The 23589-nt window shown below is 35.6% G+C and overlaps 1 long non-coding RNA gene across 1 annotated transcript; it reads left to right on the top strand.

Moving 5' to 3' along the window:
• Positions 1-1180: 1180 nt before the first annotated feature.
• On the top strand, positions 1181-22462 carry LOC145518621 (uncharacterized). The gene is made up of 2 exons (XR_014063041.1): positions 1181-9545; positions 19766-22462. It is a non-coding gene; the product is annotated as an uncharacterized LOC145518621 (long non-coding RNA).
• The last annotated feature ends 1127 nt before the right edge of the window (positions 22463-23589 follow it).

The raw sequence follows: 23589 nt of genomic DNA, 5'->3' as shown, positions 1-23589 counted from the left end.
GCTTATTTAACTTTTATGCAGAGTACCTCATGAGAAACGCTGGGCTGGAAGAAACACAAGCTGGAATCAAGATTACTGAGAGAAATATCTATAACCTCAGATATGCAGATAACACCACCCTTATGGCAGAAAGTGAAGGAGAACTAAAGAGCCTCTTGATGAAAGTGAAAGAGGAGAGTAAAAAAGTTGGCTTAAAGCTCAACATTCAGAAAACTAAGATCATGGCATCTGGTCCCATCACTTCATGGCAAATAGATGGGGAAACAGTGGAAACAATGTAAGACTTTATTTTGGGGGGCTCCAAAATCACTGCAGATGGTGATTGCAGCCATGAAATTAAAAGACACCTACTCCTTGGAAGGAAAGTTATGACCAACCTAGATAGCATATTTAAAAGCAGAGACATTACTTGGCCAACAAAGGTCCGTCTAGTCAAGGCTTTGGTTTTTCCAGTTGTCATGTATGGATATGAGAGTTGGATGATGAAGAAAGCTGAGTGCCGCAGAATTGATGCTTTTGAACTGTGGTGTTGGAGAAGACTCTTGAGAGTCCCTTGGACTGCAAGGAGATCCAACCAGTCCACCCTAAAGGAGATCAGTCCTGGGTGTTCATTGAAAGGACTGATGTTGAAGCTGAAACTCCAATATTTTGGCCACCTCATGCAAAGAGTTGACTCATTGGAAAAGACCCTAATGCTGGGAAGGATTTGGGGTGGAGAAGAAGGGGACGACAGAGGATGAGATGGCTCGATGGCATCACCGACTCAATGGACATGGGTTTGTGTAGATTCCGGGAGTTCGTGATGGACAGGGAGGTCTGGCATGCTGCGATTCATGGGGTTGCAAAGAGTCAGACACGACTGGGTGACTGAACTGAACTGAATGAACTTTTACAGCATCATGTTTTAGGACTGAAATAGCTCAACTGGAATTCCATCACCTCCACTAGCTTTGTTTGTAGTGAGACCCACTTGACTTAGCACTCCAAGATATCTGGCTCTTGTTGAGTGATCACACCATCGTGGTTATCTGGGTCATTACGATCTTTTTTGAATAGCTCTTCTGTGTATTCTTGCACTTCTTCTTAATATCTTCTGCTTCTGTTAGGTCCATATCTTTTCTGTCCTTTATTATGCCTCTTTGTATGAAATGTTCCCTTGTTATCTAATTTTCTTGAAGAGTTCTCTAGTCTTTCCCATTCTATTATTTTCCTCTATTTCTTTGCATTGGTCACTGAGAAAGGCTTTCTTTTATCTCCATGCTATTCTTCGGAACTCTACATTCAGATGGATATAACTTCCCTTTTGTCTCTTGCCTTTTGCTTCTCTTCTTTTCTCAGCTATTTGTAAGGCTTTCTCAGACAACCATTTTGCCTTTTGTGCATTTGTTTTTCTTGGGATGGATTTGATCATGGCCTCATGTATAATGTTGTGAACGTTTGTCCATATTTGTTCAGGCACTCTGTCTATCAGGTATTATCCCTTGAATCTATTTGTCACTTTCACGGAATAATCATAAGGGATTTGATTCAGGTCATATCTGAATGGTCTAGTGGTTTTCCCTACTTTCTTCAGGTTAAGTCTGAGTTTTGCAATTAGGAGTTCATTATCTGGCCCACAGTCAGCTCCTGGTCTTGTTTCTACTGACTGTATAGAGCTTTTCCATCTTTGACTGCAGAGTATATAATCAATCTGATTTCCATTATTGGCCACCCAGTGATGTCAGTTTGTAGAGTTGTCTCTTGTGTTGTTGGAAGAGGATGTTTGCTAGGACCAGTGAGTACTCTTGGCAAAATTCTGTTAGCATTTGCCCTGCCTCACTTTGTACTTCAAGGCCAAGCTTGCCTGTTACTTGAGGTATCTCTTGACTTCCTACTTTTGCATTTCATTTCCCTATGATGAAAAGGACATCTTTTTTTTTTTTTGGTGTTAGTTCCAGAAGTTCTTATAGGTGGGCTTCATAGAACCATTCAACTTCAGCTTCTTCAGTTATAGTGGTTGGGACATAAACTTGGATTATTGTGATATTGAATAATTTGCCTTGGAAACAAACAGATATCATTCTGTCATTTTTAAGAGAACACCCAAGTACTGCACTTCAGACTCTTCTTGACTATGAGTATTCATTTATGTTAGGCTACACTAGCAAAAATGGCTGATGGAAAACATGAAATAAAATACAAATAAGCAGCTTCGTTTGGAGAGTTGGGAAAAAAAATGATAATTATAATAAAAATTTTTGACAAGTATGAGGGAGTAGAGAAGACTCTCTCATAGAGAGGTGGTAACTTTTCCATTCCCATAGTAACAGGAAGAGAGGTAGAATCATTGACATTATACAGATGAAAAGCCTGTATATCAAAGAAGTCAAATATAATTTATATCTAATAAAATCTAGATTAAGTATTTAAAGTAGGTCTGCCAATCAGAATAGGTAGACTACACTTCATATGACATTTCATTAAGTGAAATTGACTTGCACAAAGTACACTTTTACAACATCCTACTTATTAATGCTGGAACAATGTGAAGCATAAATAAACAAATCTCTTTGTTAGTATGCTCAGAAATAGAGAGTACAGAAGTACAAGGACTTGAAAACGAAATGAAATTGAAGACATTTAAATATTTGTCCCTTATTTTAACCATCATGAAAACACCTTATTAAATACCACTTTGTACAATTTGTAAACAGAAAGCTCAAGCAAACTGAGTTGGGAGACCAGAAGGGCAAACCCTCACACATTGAGACAAAAACAGCCCAACAGGAAGAAGACTCCCCTTCTTTGCTGGTTGAACTCATTCAGTGAAAAGCCATGGACTCTCTATTTACTATAGCCCTCCCAACTTTATTTCCCCTCTACAAATGTGTGCTTCACTTGGCATGTGGGAACTTGTACATGGCTTGTCATGTTTGTAGACCCCAAGCCTGTACAAAGACCAGAGAATGCTTGTTAAGTCTCCAGAGCTGATGAGTAAGAGTCTGATCCTCATAATAGACCCCACTGCCATTCACTAATATTTTGTCAATCTTGGGGTTTAAAAGTTTTTCTTCCTCCTAGATCTGAGCTCATACCTTTTTGCATTTGAATCTCTCCAGGCTTTATTTCCCTGGTGGTTCAGATGACAAAGAATCTGCCTGCAATGTGGAAGACCCATGTTCGATCCCTGGATTTAGGAGATCCCCTGGAGAAGGGAATGGCTACCCAATCCAGTATTCTTGCCTGGAGAATCCCATGGACAGAAGAGCCTGGCCGTCTAGAGTCCCTGGGGTCACAAAAAGTTGGAAGACTGAGAACGCATTCAGGCTTTCTTTGGGATCTGTTTAAAACTTTTATCTTTCTGGTTAAGGCTTTACTTTGTATATAAGTTCTCATTTGGTGATTTGGTCCAATCTTAAGGTCAAACTGTTTCAACTGAAGCTGCCTGGAAATGCCTTTGGTCCAATAACTCTGGAAAGGACAGCTTTAAATTAAACTGTGTTGTTTCAGACTTTGACCTAATCCTTTGAAGGGTGCGTTCTCTGGAAAATGGCTGAAAATGCCTTCAACATTTCTCCTCTAGGACCAAGCTGTTTTTTGTTTTGTTTTTTAACTTTCTGGTGCTCAGGTTTGCAACCTGTTTGAACTGAGCTGTTTGTGCTGAAAATTGTTTCATCTGTTAGAAAATGGTGCTTTCCTCTAGAGAAAAACCTCTTAGAAATGAGATTCCAATATTCTAAATATATTTAGCGTGTCCCTCTATAGAGTGTCTGATTGATTTTATATTTAAAAACCACCATTCTTCCTCATAGGCATTTGTAACTAACCAATCTGACCAAAAGCAATTTAGACTATCAATGGCCATCATGAGGAACTTTTGAAATCCCCAAACTTAATTTCCTTTTCAACTGGATTACAATAGCTCAAAAATTTCCAGAACTGAGTGAAGTGCTTATTTCAATTGATATTTTGAGGAGTCTAAGATTCTCTTTCTGTAAAATAAGATTTTAATTTCACTAAGACAAACAAGCAAAGAACAAGAAAGTCTTGGTGCTCACCCCATCATTATAAAACAGCCCCTGCCTCAAAGTACTGAAACAGCAAAGTAGTGAGGATTTCTAATAAACTAAAGAGATTTCTCAGAAACAATGCCCTTTTATTTAGGCCCTTTGAGAGATACACACTCTTTGCTCCTTACTTCCTCTGCCCCTAGCCACTTAATTTGCTGAGACTTCTTATAGCAGTGTTATGATAGAAATACTTACTCCCAAATAAAGAAAAAAGTTCTAGAATTTGATGGTAGTCATCCAAGTCACCAACCAGGTGAATTAAATGACTTTTGATGCCCTTTATTTGTTCCATCAATGATAGTACTAAAGCTGATTCTGAAAACACTAATTCTTTGCCATATTGAGTCAGATATCACCTTTCTCATGGGCAAAATCTCCAACAGATATTGGAAAAATTCACAGTGCAATTCCCTTCAAGATTCAAATAGGCCTACTAAGACCCCACCCTTGAATGAACTGATATCTTCTAAGTATTACATTTTAAATATCCTTCAAAGTATAAATCTCTTAATAAAATATTACAAGGCTCAAGGCTTCATTTTCCCTTACACTAACCCCTATAATACTATCCTTTAGCCAGGAGAAAACCAAAGAGTCAAAGGAGGAGGTTTGTCCAGGATCTCCAAGCAATAAATAACAATATCTCTCTTGACATTCTGTTGTTACTAATCCTACATTAGTTACTAACATCTATGTTATAAGAGATGTTACTAACATCTATTCCCACTAAAGTAAATTCTCCAAGTGTAATTGATTTATGCGTTGCATTCTTTAGTAATCCAGTTGATGAAGCTAGCCAGTGCCTTTTGTCTTCACTTAGATAGCAATGCTTCAGGGTTTTGCTGCAAGTCCTTATTTCTAACAAATCTTGAAGGCTGATATGGATGATATAAACTTTCCCAGAGGCCCTATGTTGTTGCAATATGTGGATCATCTGCTTTATTCTCCTTCTCAAACCTCTTCATGAGAAAACATTGTAAAGAGACATTAGCCTTAAAGGGACACAAAGTCATCAGAGAAAAACTGCAGCTTGTCCAAACTCAGGTTTAACCCTTAGAACATCTAATATCAGGATAAGAGCTACACCTAGATTCAGAATGCACACATAAATGCCACTGTCAAGTACTCTCAGGCTGGTTTACTACTGCCAAAATTGGATTTAACATTTCTCTCTTATCGTCAGATCTCTATATCTTAAACTAAACAATAGCAACTCCAGTCCAATTTTACAAAGATCTGGATGACATAACCTTCAAGGTCTGAAAGGAAAGCTTGACGTACTCAACTCCTTTGGACATCCCAATTATGGATTCCCTTCTTCCTTTTTGTATGTGAAAAGGAATTAAATGCCCTTGAAGTAGTTCCCCAAATAACCTGGGGCCACTGTGGACCCATAGGGTGTTATAGCTAGGAACTAGACCCTGTGACACAGGAATATACACTCCTTGCTTAGAGTTATTATGGACACTTATTTTGGTTAAGGCTATTAAGAAAATTATTGTGAGATCTCCTTTAATCATGTGTGTACCTCATACAATGGAAGATTTACTGAAGTTTCATCACACTCAACATTTCTTTTCAGCTTTCTCACCACCTGTGTAGCCCTTTTGTTACTGCTTGCTTCTCACATAACTTTTTATGTTGCAGTAACCTTAACCCAACAATTGTTCTCCTCTCTGTCATGGACAAAGCCCCTTACAACTTCTTAATACTGACTGATTACTTCCTGATGCTGCTTTATACTCTACAGGAAATTCCATTGACTTACATCAGCAAATTTGGAAAATTCAGCAGTGGGCACAGGGCTGGAAAAGGTCAGTTTTCATTCCAATGCCAAAGAAAGGCAATGCCAAAGAATGTTCAAACTACAATGCAATTGTACTCATTTCACATGCTAGCAAAGTAAAGCTCAAAATCCTTCCAGATACACTTCAGTAGTATGTGAACTGAGAACTTCCAAATGTACAAGCTGGATTTAGAAAAAGCAGAGGAAAAAGAGATCAAATTGCCAACATTGATTGGATTATAGAAAAAAAAAAGAGAGAGAATTCTGGAGCAGGGGCGGGGTGGGGGTGGTGGGGGGAAGCTGGCTTAAAACTCAACATTCAAAGAACAAAGATGGCATCTGGTCCCATCACTTCATGGCAGATAGATGGGGAAAAGTAGAAACCATGACAGATTTTCTTTTCTGGGGCTCTAAAATCACTACAGATGGTGAATGCTACACCATTTCATGGCAATGAAATTAAAAACGCTTGCTCCTTGGAAGAAAAGCTATGTCAAACCTAGACAGCACATTAAAAAGCAGAGACCTTTTCCAGCAAAGTCCATATAGTCAAAACTATGGTTTTTCCAGTAGTCATGTATGGATGTGAGAGTTGGACCCTAAAGAAGGCTGAGTGCAGAAGAACTGATGGTTTGCAGTTTGGGTGCTAGAGAAGACTTTTGAGAATTTCTTGGTGATCAAACTACTCAATCTTAAAGGAAATCAACCCAGAATATTTATTGTAAGGACTGATGCTAAAGCTTAAGTCCAATCAATACTTTGGTCACCTGATGCAAAGAGACAACACATTAGAAAAGACCCTGATGCTAGGAAAGATTGAAGGCAAAAGTAGAAGTGGTGGCAGAGGATAATATGATTAGATAGCATCACTGACTCAATGGACATGAATCTGAGCAAACTCCAGGAGATAGTGAAGGACAGGGAAGCCTGGCATGCCACAGTTCATGGGGTCACTGGGTTGGACATGACAGCAATTGAATAGCAACAGCAATGCTGACTTCTCATAGTTTATGAATGATTTGTATTTAAAAGGTGATGGTAGTAAATATTGTATTGGGTGTTCTATTACAATTTCCTTTGGTTGAGGCAGCATCTTTGCCTATAACTATTTCGTTTCAACAGGATGAATTATGCGCTCTTATATAAGTTTGCACTTTAGCCAAGAGCAAAACTGTCAATATTTACACTGATATTAGATATGCTTTCAGAATAGTGCATGATTTTGGAATGTTGTGAAATCTTTTATTCCAGGAATCTTTTGAAACAGCTTTCCCAAGATATCCAGACCAAACCTGTTAGAAATTTATTGCCAAATTTGATGACGACATCAAAATTCAAATGACCTCCAATGCCAGTGGTACAGATAACATATGGGTTTCAGATAAAAAGTGCTTAAACATTCTCTCTCCTACTACTCCCTATTACTTTAATGTGATCTTAATAAGTTTCCAATCTGTGAACTTTCCTTCCAGCATGAGACATTACACTCAGGAGACATTCTTCCTGGCACTGAGGAATAAAAATCCTCTGAAAGTAGAAAACCAGACTCTTTTATAATTATTTTTTAGTTGAAGGATAATTGCTTAATAGAATTATGTTGGTTTCTGCCAAACATCAAGATGAATCAGCCATAGGTATACATATGTCCCTTCCCATCTCCTTCCCTATCCCACACCTCTAAGTTGTCACAGAGCCCCTATCAGTGATGTTTTCAGATAAAGACCTTGATCAAAGGGGGGAAATGTAAAATAAACAGAAACATCAATTATATAGAATTGGTCAGACTGAAAGTAGGAGCTCCTCACTCTGCAGCAATAGTAGAATCCAACAGAAAGAAAAGAGTCTCCTCTTCCTTCCTGGTAAGGAATCATCCAATGAAAAGCCGTGGACTCTTCTGTTACTATGGCTCTCTTGACTTCCTTTATTTTTATATAAAATTTCTTCTATTTTGTTGGGAACTTGTATGTGGCTCACCATGTTGCAGAACTTGAATTGCAATTCTCGGCTGATTTCAACTAAACCCACCTTTGCAGGAGAAGTATCTGACAGTGCTCTTGTTTTTGGTCAATATTATAGAATTTTATGAAGCACAGGAGAGTTTTTAATTAAAACAGAGTTCACAAAAGAACTATGAAATTATTAAATGATAACTCCTCTGTGTTGATTTTTTTTTTGAGTCACTGAGAGACACAAAAAGTACTTGACATTTAAAATTTGGAAGCTACAGGCTATACTTCAATGTAAGTTAATAAATGTACTCTAAATATTGCTGGCATTAAATTTGTTAAGAATTTAATCTCAAAATTGAATGCAATTGGCTATTATCCTGAGGGACAATTTACCTAGACTTTAATCAGTTTCATCATTATCTTGTCACTTGCTGTAAGTTTTTGGATAATGACAGGATAGAAAAAAAAAAAAAGCACAAATTTTTATGCAAAGGTCAGAAACTAATTGGTATTAGTCTTTCTTTGAAGTGGGGCTTCCCTGGTGGCTCAGAGAGTAAAGTGTCTTCCTGCAATGTGGGAGGTCTGGGTTCGATCCCTGGGTCAGGAAGATCCCCTGGAGAAGGAAATGGCAACCCACTCTGGTACTCTTGCCTGGAAAATCCCATGGACGGAGAAGCCTGGTAGGCTACAGTCCATGGGGTTGCAAAGAGTCGGACACGACTGAGCGATTTCACTTTCTACTTTCTTTCTTTTCTTTGAAGTTGGTTTGGAAAGAATCTGTACTTTCTCTCTAACCATATACCATATAGGGTGAGTGTTATGTGTGTGAAAGTGGTGCCGACAAAAAGTGGATATTTTAAAACACTTTCATCGGGGAAAAGCTAGTACTCAGCTTGCCACCCTAACAGGTAATGGAGATTTGACAGCATTCTGCATTTACATTAAAAAAAAAAATCTACTATTGTAAGATTTAAATGAGAGTGTAGTTTTATGCTCTGTTTATTTAATTGTATTTTTACCTTAATCTGTTTCTTCTTCTTTCTTTAAATTTAGTTCACTACACTCATTTTAATATTTGAAGGAAAGTTTTTATAATTTATTTTCTCTTTACTAAATAGTTTCTTTAAGGATATAGATATCTAAAATATACCCTGAGCATCTGAAAATCCTGTCCCTGATAAAACCAATAAAAACCCAAGAAAAGATTGTCTAACAACTTTTTCAGAATTCTGGAAGTTAACCAAAACTTGCATCAATCCAGGGAGATTTATTTGATAAAAGCTGAATCACATAATATGTAAATAGTGAGTTGTGTGGTGTTTTACCTTACCTAATTCCTATCTCCTCCTACTCAGCTCCACAGCAGCATTGAAAACCAAGGGCCATAATTACAGTGAAATCCAGAAACCTAGTATATACTGGAGGGGCAGTTGTTCAGTTGCTCAGTCATTTCTGATTTTTTTGGGAACACATAGACTTTAGCCCACCAGGCTCCTCTGTCCATGAGGATGTTCAGGCAAGAATATTGGAGTGGGTTGCCATTTACTTCTCCAGGGGATCTTCCCAACTCAGGGATCAAACTCATGTCTCCTACATTGGCAGGTGGATTCTTTACCACCGAGCCACCAGAGGAAGTTCAGTTCAGTTCAGTTCAGTTGCTCAGTCGTGTCTGAGTCTGTGACCCCACTGACTGCAGCAAGCCAGGCTTCCTTGTCCATCACCAACTCCCAGAGCTTACTCAAATGCACGTCCATCGAGTTGGTGATGCCATCCAACCACCTCATCCTCTGTCGTCCCCTTCTCCTCCTGCCTTCAATCTTTCCCAGCATCGGGGTCTTTTCAAATGAGTCAGTTCTTTGCATCAGGTGGCCAAAGTTTTGGAGTTTCAGCTTCAGCACCAGTCCTTCAAATGAATATTCAGGACTGATCTCCTTTAGGATGGACTGGTTGAATCTCCTTGCAGTCCAAGGGACTCTCAAGAGTCTTCTCCAACACCACAGTTCAAAAACATCAACTCTTCAGTGCTCAGCTTTCTTTATAGTCCAACTTTCACATCCATATATGATTACTGGAAAAACCATAGCTTTGATTAGACAGACCTTTGTTGGCAAAGCAATGTCTCTGCTTTTTAATATGCTGTCTAGGTCAGTCATAGCTTTTCTTCCAACGAACATGGGTCTTTTAACTTCATGGCTGCAGTCACCATCTACACCAGGGGAAGGGAGTCTTTGAAATCCTGGTTCCCAGATAACTGGCATTATTTAATCTGTTTGAAAGTCCCTTGAAAATAAAGACTGGCAAGTCTTCTCTTTATTTGACCAGAGTTAAAGCTTGTCCAGTCTAGACATTTTCCCTTGTCATTGTTAAAGCTACCAACAGCAATTATTTGACATAACAGATGCCTGAGACAATAGTAACAGTTGGGTCAAGCAACAAACTGATCAAAAAGTTCAATTTAAACCTTAGGAATGTTCTCTCCATAGGAGGCTTTGAAAATCTCTGCATTATTCCTGTTTTGAAAATCTTTGAAAAAATTCTGGATTGCCCATATATGAGGCTGTAGCTGGTGCACAGAACTGTGGGCTTGTCCAGGAAAGACCAAAAAAACAACAACAACAACAACAACAAAACTAAACTTCCAATTCTGGATGACAATAAGACTCAGTCTAAGCAGGAAGCAAAGACTAAGTCAACACTGTAAGATGCCTAGGCTTTGAAGATGTGTCACAGCATGCCCATGAAGCTGTTCTCAAAGGTAAGGAGACATTGATTCCAAGGATTTAAGGAGATATCTGCAATCATAAGGTAATGCAGATTTGAAAGCATTTTGAATTTACATTAAATAAATTACCACTAAGTCAACTGAGCAGAGACTTCAGTTGCCATGTACAACAAAATATAGAATTAGATCAGAAAAATCACTAAATATACTTTATTAATAACAGAAATAAATAACAATGAACACTAGAAGCAGCAGATTCTGAATTCCAGGATTATCACATGATACTATTTAAAATGTGCAATTTTCAATGAAATATTATAAAACATGCAAAGAAATAAGAAATGATGATCCATGCATAGGGAAAAAATACAAGCAGTCAGCCAGAATGATTTGTAAATAAAGTCAAACATTTAACTCACTAGAGAGATAATTAATTAAGATCTTTTAAATATGTTCAGAGAGCTAAAAGAAACCATGTCAAAGAACTGAAGGAAATTAGGAGAATGATATCTCTCCAAATAGAGAATATCATTAAATATTTAGAAATTATAAAAAGGAACAAAATATAAATTCTGGAGTTGAAAACACAGTCATTGCAATTGTTAAAAAAAAAAGGATTTAACAGCAATTTGAGCTAGTGGAAGAAAGAATTATCAAACTTAAGGATGGACCAATTGAGATTGCTCAGTATGAGGGACAAAAAGAAACAAGAAAAAGAAAAGTCAGCAGAGTGTCAGAGGTCTGTGGAAGGCTATCAGAGACAACACATACATGTTGAACGTCTCGAGAGTAAGGAAAACTGACAGAAAGAATATATGAAGAAATAATGGCTGAGGGATTCTCAACATGATTAATAACTGCTTCTAATTAGAAACCAGAGTCTAGAAGAATAGAGAATGCATATTCTAAGTGCTGAAAAAACAATAATTCTATATCTAGCAAAATAATTATTCAAAAGCAAAGAAGAAATTATCCTCAGATAAGCAAAACAAGAGAATTCTTCATTAGCAGATCTGTCTTTTGAGAAATAATAAAGGGAGTTATTCAGGCTAAAATGAAAAGAAAATAGATGTAAATCAAATCCACATGAAAGCATAAAGAGTACTGGTAAAGATAACTATGTAAGTATATATAAAGCCAGTACACAGGGATTTTGTTTGAAACACTTCTTTCTCCTATATTACTTAAAAGACAACGACATGAAGTAGTAATTATACATCCGTGTTGATGTGCATGCAAGTTAAAAGTTACAATTTGTACAAAACACTGGGATACAATGAGCTATATAGTAGCAAAGTTTTTTATAAAATATAATAAGCTGACATCAACCTGAACTAAATCCTTATAAATTAATATGGTAATTGCCCAAGGAGGATGCAAGGGTGGGAGGGATGGTTTGAGAGTTTAAGATTAGCAGATACAAACTCTTATTTATAGAATGGATAAACAAGAAAGTCTTACTGTACAGAACAGGGAACTATATTCAATATCCTGTAATAAACCATAATGGAAAGGACTATGAAGAATACATATATATATGTATATATATATATATATATATATATAACAGAATCACTTTGCTGTATGGCAGAAATTAACACAACATAGTAAATCAACTATACAACAGATTTTTTAAAATATGTTAATTGTAATCCCCAAGAAAGTCACTGAATTTTTCTAAAAAATTTTTATTATTTTAAAATATATAAACATATGGGCTTCTATGATAGCTCAGTTGATAAAGAATCCGCCTGCAATTCAGGAGACCCTGGTTCAATTCCTGGGTCAGGAAGATCCCTGGAGAAGGGATAGGCTACCCACTTCAGTATTCTTAGGCTTCCCATGTGGCTCAGCTGGTAAAGAATCCACCTGCAATGAGGGAGATCTGGGTTGGTATCCCTGGGTTGGGGAGTTTCCCTGGAGAAGGGAAAGGCTACCTACTCCAGTATTCTGACCTGGAGAATTCCATGGACTGTAGAGTCCATGGGGTCGCAAAAAGTCGGACACAGCTGAGCCACTTTCACTTTCATGTTATTGTTGTTCAGATGCCAAGTTGTGTACAAATCATACTACTGATCATAAAAGGTGACAGTAATGAAGGAAGAAAAGAATGAAAATATATGTCAGAAAAAAGCAAAATGGCCCATAAAAATCCTACCTCATTAGTGATTACATTAAATGTCAACATACTGAACACTCCAATTAGATGACAAATGTTGCAGGATGAATTTAAATTTAAAATTTGGCTAATTATACACTAGGTACAACAGACAAATGTTTGATTTGAGCTTGAATTTAAATATAAACAAAGGCTGAAAATAGAAAAATTGTACCAAAAAAGTATAGGAAGGATATAAAATTATACCATGAAAATAGTAATGAAAGAAGACTGGAATGACTAAAGTAACATTAGACAAGACATAGTTTCAGACAAAATTTTTACTAAAGACAAAACAGACATATTATAAGAATATACATACCTAACAAGAAGTACAATTTGATAGGAGAAATAGATAATTTCACAGTAATGATTGGAGACTTTAATATCCTACACTTAATAATAAATAGACTAGGCAGAAGATCTACATAGGAACAAAAGAGTTGAACACCTTAAGCTGTGAAATTAGTGTATGACCCATCTAGTTTTCTATCTGATGCATTCCACAACATAGATGAGACTTGGAAGCATGATGCTAAGTGAAAGAACTCAGAAACGATGGCTACATATTTGTATGAACTGTGCCCAGCAGTAATATCCATAGAGACAGAAAGTTTATTAGTGGTTGCCAGGGGCTGAGAGGACCAAGATGAAGAGGTGGTTTCTTTGGAGGTGGTGAAAATATTCTGGAATCAGATAGCAGTGATAGTTTCATAACTTTGTGAATACACTAAAACTCACAAACTGTATAAAGGATGAATTTTTAATATATGAATTATTTGTTATTGTTCAGTTGCTCAGTGATGTCTGATTCTTTTTGACCCCATGGACTGCATCACAGCAGGCTTCCCTGTCCTTCACCATCTCCTGGAGTTTGCTTAAACTCATGTCCATTGAGTCACTGATGCCATCCGACCATCTCGTCCTCTGTCCTCTGCTTCTCTCCTGCCTTCAATCTTTCCCAGCATTTAGCTTGGATGAGAATTTAATGTATGAAGTATTTTACTTTGCCTTCATTTAAACATACCATTTTCTTTTATTTTTAAAAATATTAAATAATTGTTTTAGTTTTCCAATGCTAACTTAATACAGAGCCACAAATGCAACTGGCTGAAAAACAGAACACATTTATTTTCTCAAAATCCTCTAAGTCAGAAGTGTAAGTCCTCTGTTTAGAGTTGCACAAAGCTGGGAAGGAGTTGTCAGCAAGGTTGAGTTTCTTGAAGTTTGCTAGGAGAATCTGTATTCAAGTTTATTAAAGCTGTAGGCTGTATGAAGTTGCTTGTAGTTGCAATACTGAATTTCTTGTTTCCTTACAGATGGTCAGCAGAAGCCTCTTAGCTTCCTAAGGTCACCTAAATTCTTTGTCACATTACCCCTTTATCTTCAAAGCCAGCAAAGCTGGGTGGAGTTCTCAAGCTTTGAAGCCCCGTGATTCCTACTTCTCCTGAATCTCTTATGTCTCCAGGTGAAGAATGTACTCTGCTTCTAAGGGTTGATATAATTAGATTGACTTACCCAGATAAACCAGGATAATCTCCCTGTTTTAAAGTACTAATCTCAGTGTGATCTAGAAAATCCCTTTGGGTAATATAATCACAGGTATTGAGGATTAGGGCATGGGTATCTTTGAATCCAAGGCCATTCTTCAGCATACCTTCAAGAGTTATAAATAATTTGTAAAGAAATGGAAAAATTGGCTCTTAGTGATCAGTTTCAACTGCATCAGGAAATTACATAACAATGAATACATATTTATTATATCTGATCATATTAATCAAATTGTTTAAGCCATTTTTATTTGTAAGACAAGATTATTTCTAAGAAATTAATGTTAAAGGAATCCACTATCAGGATTACAAAATTTTATCCTATATCCTTTGAAGTTTATGAGAATGAAAATTTACACAAAAACACACTATTTTATATAATTGAGGCACATAAAATTTTCCCTTTTTCCGTTTTAACTGTTATATTTAAACTACTCTCATTGTTAAACGTGTTTCTTTTTGTTAGATGTTATTCATATATCTTTCTCATTACTTAATTTTCTATTTTCAGCTATTTTTTTCAAAATTGTCTGTAGCATAGCCATTAAAAAACATGACTTCTAAAGATAAAAATACATAGACTTGAATTTTAGCTTCACTGTTAATTAGTAAAATGGCTTGGCCAAATGAATTTTGGTATATCAACTTTCTCTTCTTTAAAGTACGGATCATATATCACCTATCTCAGAGGGTAATATAATTAAGTAAGTTTAATACAGATAAAGCAACCCTTACAAACACTGTGTTTTATATGATCATATTGTTTTAGATGTTTGCCATATGCACACTCAGAACATATAATTATTAAGTTGTATTTACTTTTTCAATTTTTAGAATAAATTAGAATTTAGAATAAATTTAGAATTTTTAGAATTCAATTTTATTTTTTCAGTGTTTAGAATAAATCTGAGTCCCTTTTTAATGCTGGGTTTATCTTGCTCACAATGATTGTATTTATTGATATAATGATTATATCTACTGACTTCTCTCTCTTATCGAGGATGGAAAACTATTGACTCTATTTTCTTCCCTCATTTTATGGGGTTAGTTATATTGTTTTGTTCTAATGCTATTTCTTTACTTGTTAACAAATTTTACATTATTTATATTACTTCAGGAAACAGGTACTGTTTATTGTATCAAATATCAATTACATAAATATTTTGAGTAACATATATATAGCCAGATACTTATTTTTAGTTTTGATAGGTTAATAAAATTCAAGTCATTCAATTAGCAAAAGACTTTCTGATCCACCTTCCTCAGAAGTGCCAGCCTATCTGACACCAGTTAAACAGGCAGTTTCCATGCAAGTCAATTTCACCATGACCTCAACAAGAGAATTTTTTATTCATAGGTTGAGACAAAGTTCATCTGACCTTTTGAAGTAGAGATCCCTATGAAGGAAAATCCTTGTCATCATGATGTTAAAAAAAGAAAAACTTTTTTCATTAAACTGGCAGAAATATTAGTAATTTAATGTTAATTTCTCAAACACAATAAATAAAAAGTAGTTTTACTTGATTATCTTGATCAATAACATGTGACTTTTTTATTTCAAGTTGAATGCCTACTTAAAATGATGAAGGGATTGCCACTTAGAAGGCAATTAAAAAGATGATGATATATTTCAAACACTAAAATTTTATTTCTATGTACCATAAATGCAAAATGACTTGCAAAGTGACCTCTTTGGTACTTCTTTAGAATTAAATATTTTATATTTATAGTACTTTGTGCTGAATAGAAAAATGAACATATTACCTAGGCAACTATATTTACTTTTATTTGATTACAGTATATTTTTTCTATTTTTATGAATATGTATTTATATTTTTCAGGTTAAAGTATACTTGTAGGTCAATTTTCTCACTACTTTTATAAGAAAGTGATTTAAAAATTCAGCATGAGTTTCTGTAATACATAATGTTGCATAAAACAGCTTTAAAGATAAATAGAATTTTGGCTTATTCAGCCTTATTATCACACTATGGAGGAGTCTGTTGCTCAGACTGGATCTTAAGGAAAAAATAAGAAGGTGGTAATTTCATATACTATGTTTCCAACCTTCATATTTGATCCTGAATTATCCTAAGGCCTCTTATGATAAGAGTGTAAAAAACATACTTTCTCACTTAACTGATTTCTCATTGTGCCTTATACTTCTTGTTCCTACTTCATCAAAACTTAACTATTCCCATGCCACTGTTTCTAAACCAAAAGTAATGTATAGATTCAACTTAAAAGAAAACAATTTTATTGGCCCTGAAACTGGCTTAAATGATTTTCATTTCAATGATACTGAATCTATACAAATTTAAAACTAAATATAAACTATGGTGATATTCCTACAAATTTTTAAGACATCTTATATTATATTGCACTATTGTTGATTAACAATATTGTAATGATCTCAGATGTACAGGAAAGTAATTCAATTATACTTGTATCTATTCTTTTTCAAATTATTTTCCCATTTAGATTGCTATATAATATTAAGTAGAGTTCCCTGTGTTATACTGTAGGTCTTTTTTGTTTATCCATTTTTAATGTAGCAGTGTGTGAATGTCAATCATAAGCTCCCTAAATATCCCTATCCCCACCCATCCCTCATGCTAACTGTAAGTTCATTTTCTAAGTCTGTGAATCTGCTTCTGTCTTGTAAGTAATTCATCTGTATTGTTTCTTTTTGGATTTCACTTATAAGTGATATGATATTTCTCTTTCTCTGTCTGACTTATTTCACTCAGTATGACAATCTCTCAGTCTGTCTATCTTGCTGCAAATGGCATTATTTCATTCTTTTTAATGGGTTAGGAATATTCCATTGTTTATATGTGCCATGTCTTCATAATCCATTCCTCTGTTGATGCACATTTTGGTTGCTTCCATGTCTGGCTATTGTAAACAGTGCTGCAATGAATACTGTGTTGCGTGTATCCTTTCAGATCATGATTTTCTCCAGATATATGCCTGAGTGGGATTCCAGGTTCATGTGCTAGCTCTGTTTTTAGATTTTAAGGAATCTTCATACTGTTCTACATAGTGGCTGTACCAATTTACATTCTCACCAACAGCGTAGGAGGGTTCCCTGCTCTCCACACCCTCTCTGGCATTTATAGTCTGTGAATTTTTGAATGATAGCTCTTTGACTGGTAAGAGGTGCTATCATATTATAGTTTTGATTTATATTTCTCTAATAATTAATGATGTTGAACATCTTTTCATGTGCCTCTTGGCCATCTGTATGTTTTCTTTGGAGAAATGTCTAATTAGGTATTCTGCCCATTTTTTCATGGAGTTGTTTGTTGTGATGATTTTAAGCCACATTAGCTATTTATTCTTAAATTCATTGATGTGGTGCATCACACTGATTTATTTACATATATTGAAGAATGCTTGCATCCCTGGGATAAATCCCACTTGATCATGGCATATGATCCTTTTAATGTACTGTTAGATTCCAATTCCTAGTACTTCGTTGAGGATTTGGGTATACATTCACCAGTGAAATTAGCCTGTAATTTTTTTGTGTGTGTGGTATCTTTGTGTGGTTTGAGAACCAGGGTCATGGTGCCCTCATAGAATGAGTTTGGGAGTTTTTCTTACTCTGAAATTTTTTGGAACAGCTTCAGAAAGATAAAATGTTTGATGGGATTCACCCATAAAGTCATCAGATCCTGGACTTTTGTTTGCTGGGAGTTTTTAAATCACAGTCTCAATTACAGTGCTTGTGATTGGTCTGTTCATATTTTCTATTTCTTCTAGGTTCAGTCTTGGGAGATTGTACCAACAAAATATTTTAAAAGATTTAATTGCAAAGAAATTGCAAACCAATATAATTCCAATTAATATCAATTTCATGTATAGAAATTATTTCTGAAAATTTCTGAGGTTAATTGCTTCTCTTAATATTAATGCACTATTGATTTATGCAGAAAGTTCATTGAGTCTAGCATTCATATACAGACTATATCAATGGCACATTTCCAAAATTTTTAGTTATATTTATTAAAATTTATTTATTAAGAATACTTTGGTTTTATGTATATTATCATATGTGAAACAGAACACCATTCCATGTTCGATGCATGAGACAAATGCTCAGGGCTGGGGCAATGGGATGACCCAGAGGGATGGGATGGGGAGGGAGGTGGGAGGGGGGTCCAGGAAGGGGAACACATGTAAACCCATGGTTGATTCATGTCAATGTATGGCAAAAACTACTACAATATTGTAAAGTAATTAGCCCCAAACTAAAATAAATGAATTTATTAAAAAAAATAATAAAAAAATAAATAAAAAAAATTAAAAAAAAGAATACTTTGGTTTTATTTTCCCATTAACTCATGTAATATAGTACAACTTAGTATAAAATACCTACATAATTGGTTACAACAGGTAGTAACCTGTTGTTACAGGTTACAGATTGTAACACAGATAAGCTAGAATAATTCTATTACTTTTGGATTGTACTGAAATGAACATAATTGAAATAATTAACTTGACTTATAGATATTTCCATCTGAAGTGTTGTCTTCTGCCACCTGGTGGTGGGTGGGTTAGTTTGAGACACACTGAACTATACCACAATAAACTGTGGAAAATTCTGAAAGAGATGGGAATACCACACCACCTGACCTGTCTCTTGAGAAACCTGTATGCAGATCAGGAAGCAACAGTTAGAACTGGACATGGAACAACAGACTGGTTCCAAATAGGAAAAGGAGTACGTCAAGGCTGTATATTGTCACCCTGCTTATTTAAATTATGCAGAGTATATCATGAGAAACGCTGGGCTGGAAGAAGCACAAGCTGGAATCAAGATTGTTGGGAGAAATATCAATAACCTCAGATATGCAGATGACACCTCCCTTATGGCAGAAAGTGAAGAGAAACTAAAAAGCCTCTTGATGAAAGTGAAAGAGGAGAGTGAAAAAGTTGGCTTAAAGCTCAACATTCAGAAAACTAAGATCATGGCATCTGGTCCCATCACTTCATGGGAAATAGATGAGGAAATAGTGGAAACAGTGGCTGACTTTATTTTTTTGGGCTCCAAAATCACTGTAGATGGTGATTGTAGCCATGAAATTAAAAGACACTTACTCCTTGGAAGGAAATTTATGACCAATCTAGATAACATATTTAAAAACAGAGACATTACTTTGCCAACAAGGTCTGTCTAGTCAAGGCTATGGTTTTTCCAGTGGTCATGTATGGATGTGAGAGTTGGACGGTGAAGAAAGCTGAGCGCCGCAGAATTGATGCTTTTGAACTGTGGTGTTGCAGAAGACTCTTGAGAGTCTCTTGAACTGCAAAGAGATCCAACCAGTCTATCCTAAAGGAGATCAGTCCTGTGTGTTCATTGGAAGGACTGATGTTGAAGCTGAAACTTCAATACTTTGGCCACCTGATGCGAAGAGTTGACTCATTGGAAAAGACCCTAATGCTGGGTAGGATTGGGGGCAGGAGGAGAAGGGAATGACAGAGGATGAGATGGCTGGATGGCATCACCGACTCGATGGACATGAGTTTGGGTAAACTCTGGGAGTTGTTGATGGACAGGGAGGCCTGGCGTGCTGCGCTTCATGGGGTTGCAAAGAGTCAGGCACAACTGAGCGACTGAACTGATCTGAACTGAACTATCTAGAACACCAATCAAAACTTGGTATGGATTCTACTCTGCCATTTCCTCCTCTGTTATAATATATGAGTTTCTTACCATTATACATATAACTTAAAAAGTCAATGTAAACCTGAAAAGATTTAATCCCAGAGAAACCTGAATATAAACACACACAGGCAATTATATATAGTGGGCGTGTGTATGTGTATAGTCTCTGGCACAATGTATATCGTCTTTGGCACAAAGCAAGCACTTGACAATTGGTAGAAACTTTTATTTCTATTACTACATAAAAATGAATAGCAATGTTGTTGATTAGATAAGTATCCTTCCAACAATAATAATTTGCAAAATTTACCCCTTCCAGAGAACAAAATACTGCAATAGAATTAAACTATGAGAATCCTTAAGGGTAATTGCAAGACTTTCAAATAATTCTACAAGGGAGGTATGTTATTTAGGTTTGTATTAAGCTCTATTTACATTACACTGGAGCAATTGTGTCTATTCTACATCTAGTTAGTTCTGTGGTTCTATTAAATATAACATTTGAGTGTGGATGTTGTTTTTTTAAATGATGTAGACTTTTGCGTATCAGTGAATGTTCAATTTTCACTGTGGCAATAGGCAGCTATACTAAAGAGTGGAATTTCTTTCATGGTATTTTCTTTCTTTCTTCCTTGGTATTTTAAACTGATCCTTACTCATATAACATAAATTGACATTTTGCTGTGCATCAAAAAACTGTTATGGCTTTATTTGCAAGACTAGTATCCCTATTTCACTTTACATAATTTCAGTTTCATATGCACATGGTGTATAGTAATATCAAATGCCATCATTTCCAAAAAAATGATGCTCAGTTTTACTGAGAATTGTATTTTAATGTTTATATCTCAACATAATCTGACACAGTGAACTGCTATGAAATATGCTCCTAAAATGAACATCTCTATGGAAAGTTAAGGTGTAATTCAAACAGATATAAGCTGATAACTTTTTATATCTAGCACTCATATATTTCAAAGACTAAAAAGAAATTTGGAGGTTAATCTTAGGCTTCAAGATAATATGCATTCATGTTGAAGCTATCAAACAATTATAACTCTTTAAGACATTTTGTCTTTTGTGATTGTGGACCATTTGGTCAAACCAAGCTTCCTCCAGAAAACCTAGACAACACAGAGGAAAAAAATTATATATTTTTTTAATCTGCTTAAAAACATCAGAAGGTTTGAAAGGCTACAATACCAGAGAAAAGGAAAGTCTAGAAATGGCAGGCCAACATTGGGTGCCTACATTCTCCTTAACAAAATCACCATATCTAAACTTGGAGGAGAACTTGAGAAATTAAGTTTCTCTGAGCTAAGTACAAAAATTGAAGTTCTGGGCTGCAAAAATAAAGGGACTCTGGTAAAAACAAATTTAGTTGGTTTTGAGAGCCAGTTCCATAGGTACACAAAGAGTTAGCAACAGGACTCAAATCAAGTCACGCTGTCTTTGCATTAATATGACAAGCTCATAGCTTTACTGCTAGACATAAATGATACATTCTCTCATGAAGAAGAGGATTTTTTTGGAGGGCTGGGTCCAAGATGGTGGTATAAGAATAGCCTGAACTCACTTCTTCCTGGGAACATGGGGAATCTAACTTTTAAATAAACAGTTTCTCCTGAGGGAGAACTTAGGGTTGATTGAACTGCTTCTGTACAACAAATGATAGCAGAACCAGAGAGATGGATAGGAGAGACAGAGACCATATCAGGACCTGCAGTAGGGAGAAATATCACTGAGGGGCTTGCACACAGACTCACCTGCCATAAGTACAGTCAAAAACACAGCAATTTAAAAGGCACCTACACTATATGTGAGGAAACCTACTTATTAAGTCTAAAAATGTCTGCTAAATGAGCAGGAAACTGCTGGAACTCACTCCAGAGTTGGAGGCACGGGAGAGTACCATTTTTTGCCTGCCCCCTACCTTGATAGAATGGACAGAAAAAAAAATGTCTAGGCAATCTTATAGGTCTGCCAGGGCTATTCCAGCATACCCCAGGTCCCTGGCCCACACCAGCTCCAGCCATTCTGTCACTGTGGGCCAGGGACAGAGCTGAGGGACTCCTGGTCCATTACTTCTCTAGCTTCAGTCAGGCTGCCAGAGGCAACCAGCACATGAGTCTACATCAAGGACAATCCTACATAAGGCTGTGCCTTCAAGTAGTTTTGCCTAATTCATAGTAAATTAGGCACAGACACAGAAAATTTTTAAAAATGAGGAAAAAGAGGAATATGCTCCAAATGAATGAACAAGATAAAACTCCAAGCAGCAAGGGGGGAAAAAACTAAAAAAAACAGATGAGGTTACATCAAACTCAAACCCTTTTGCACAGCAAAGGAATCCAGCAATAAACAAAAAGGCAACCTACTGAATGGAAGAAGTTATTTGCAAATTATATGTCTGATAATGGGTTAATATCCAAAATATATAAAGAACACATATAACTCAATATCAGAAAACAAACAAACAACAACAGCAAAAAAAGCCCAACAATCTAATTAAAGATTTGGCAGAGGATCTGAACAGAAGACATACCAATGGCCAAGTGGCACATGAAAGATGCTCAACATAACTAATGATTAGGGAAATTCAAATAAAAATCACAATGAGATGACACCTCACACCTGTTCAGAATGTCTATCATTAAAAAGAACACAAATAACAAATGGTGGCAAAAATGTAGAGAAAAGAGAGCACTTGTACACTGTTGGTGGGAACTTACATTGTTGAAGCCATTATGGAAAACAATATGGGGGTTCCACAATCATTTAAAAATAGAGATACCATATAATCAAGCAATTCCCCTTCTGAGTATCTACATAAAGAGAACAAAAACACTAATTTGAAAAGATATATGCACCTTAGATTAATTGAAGCATTGTTTAAATAGCAATATATGGAAGCAACTTAAGAGTCCACTGGTAGATAAAAGGATAAAGAAAATATTTAAATCTATAATGGACTATTACTCAGCCATAAAGAAGAATGAAATCTTGCCATTTTCAATAACATGGACTCCTAGAGGGTATTATGCTTCATGAAATAAGTCAAACAGAAAGGTAAATGTCATATGATTTCACTTATATGAGAAATCTGAAAAACAAAGCAAATGAACAAAGGAAACAAAACAGAAGCAGCCTCATAAAAACAGATTATGAGCTGGGAATTGACAGATGAAAGGGGCATGGGAGGAGAGCCAAAATGTTCCAAGGAGATTAAAAGGTAAAAATTTCTAATTATAAAATAAATAAGTCAAAGGAATGTAATATACAGCATAGGAAATATAGTCAATAATATTTTAATAACTTTGGTGAAAGATGGTAATTAGGTGCTGCATTGTTTTGGTGATCATTTTTATATATGAAAATATTGAATAATTATGTGGTACACCTGAAACATATAATATTGCAAATCAATTCTATGTCAATAAAAATAAAACCAAGCTTTAAGAATTATCATTATAATTTTTCACCCAAAATGATAAAAATTTGATAAATAAAAGTTTTTAAATGTTTGATCTATAACTTGGAGAAAATTAGATTATAGATTAGGACAAGTATGTGTGATTGTTACAGCCAAAAAAAAATTTTAATGTATAAAATATGAGTAAAAGACTAGAAAAATAAACAACGATAATTTTGGAAATAAAGACAAAAATTACTAATTGAAATTAAAACTCAGAATTGAGATT

Source organism: Giraffa tippelskirchi, chromosome 8 (genome assembly GCF_054371585.1).
Source record: "Giraffa tippelskirchi isolate mGirTip1 chromosome 8, T2T-mGirTip1v1.2.pri, whole genome shotgun sequence".
NCBI classification, from domain to species: domain Eukaryota; kingdom Metazoa; phylum Chordata; class Mammalia; order Artiodactyla; family Giraffidae; genus Giraffa; species Giraffa tippelskirchi.
The sequence above is the reverse complement of the archived record's forward strand: the minus strand, read 5'-3'. Positions and strand labels throughout refer to the sequence as shown.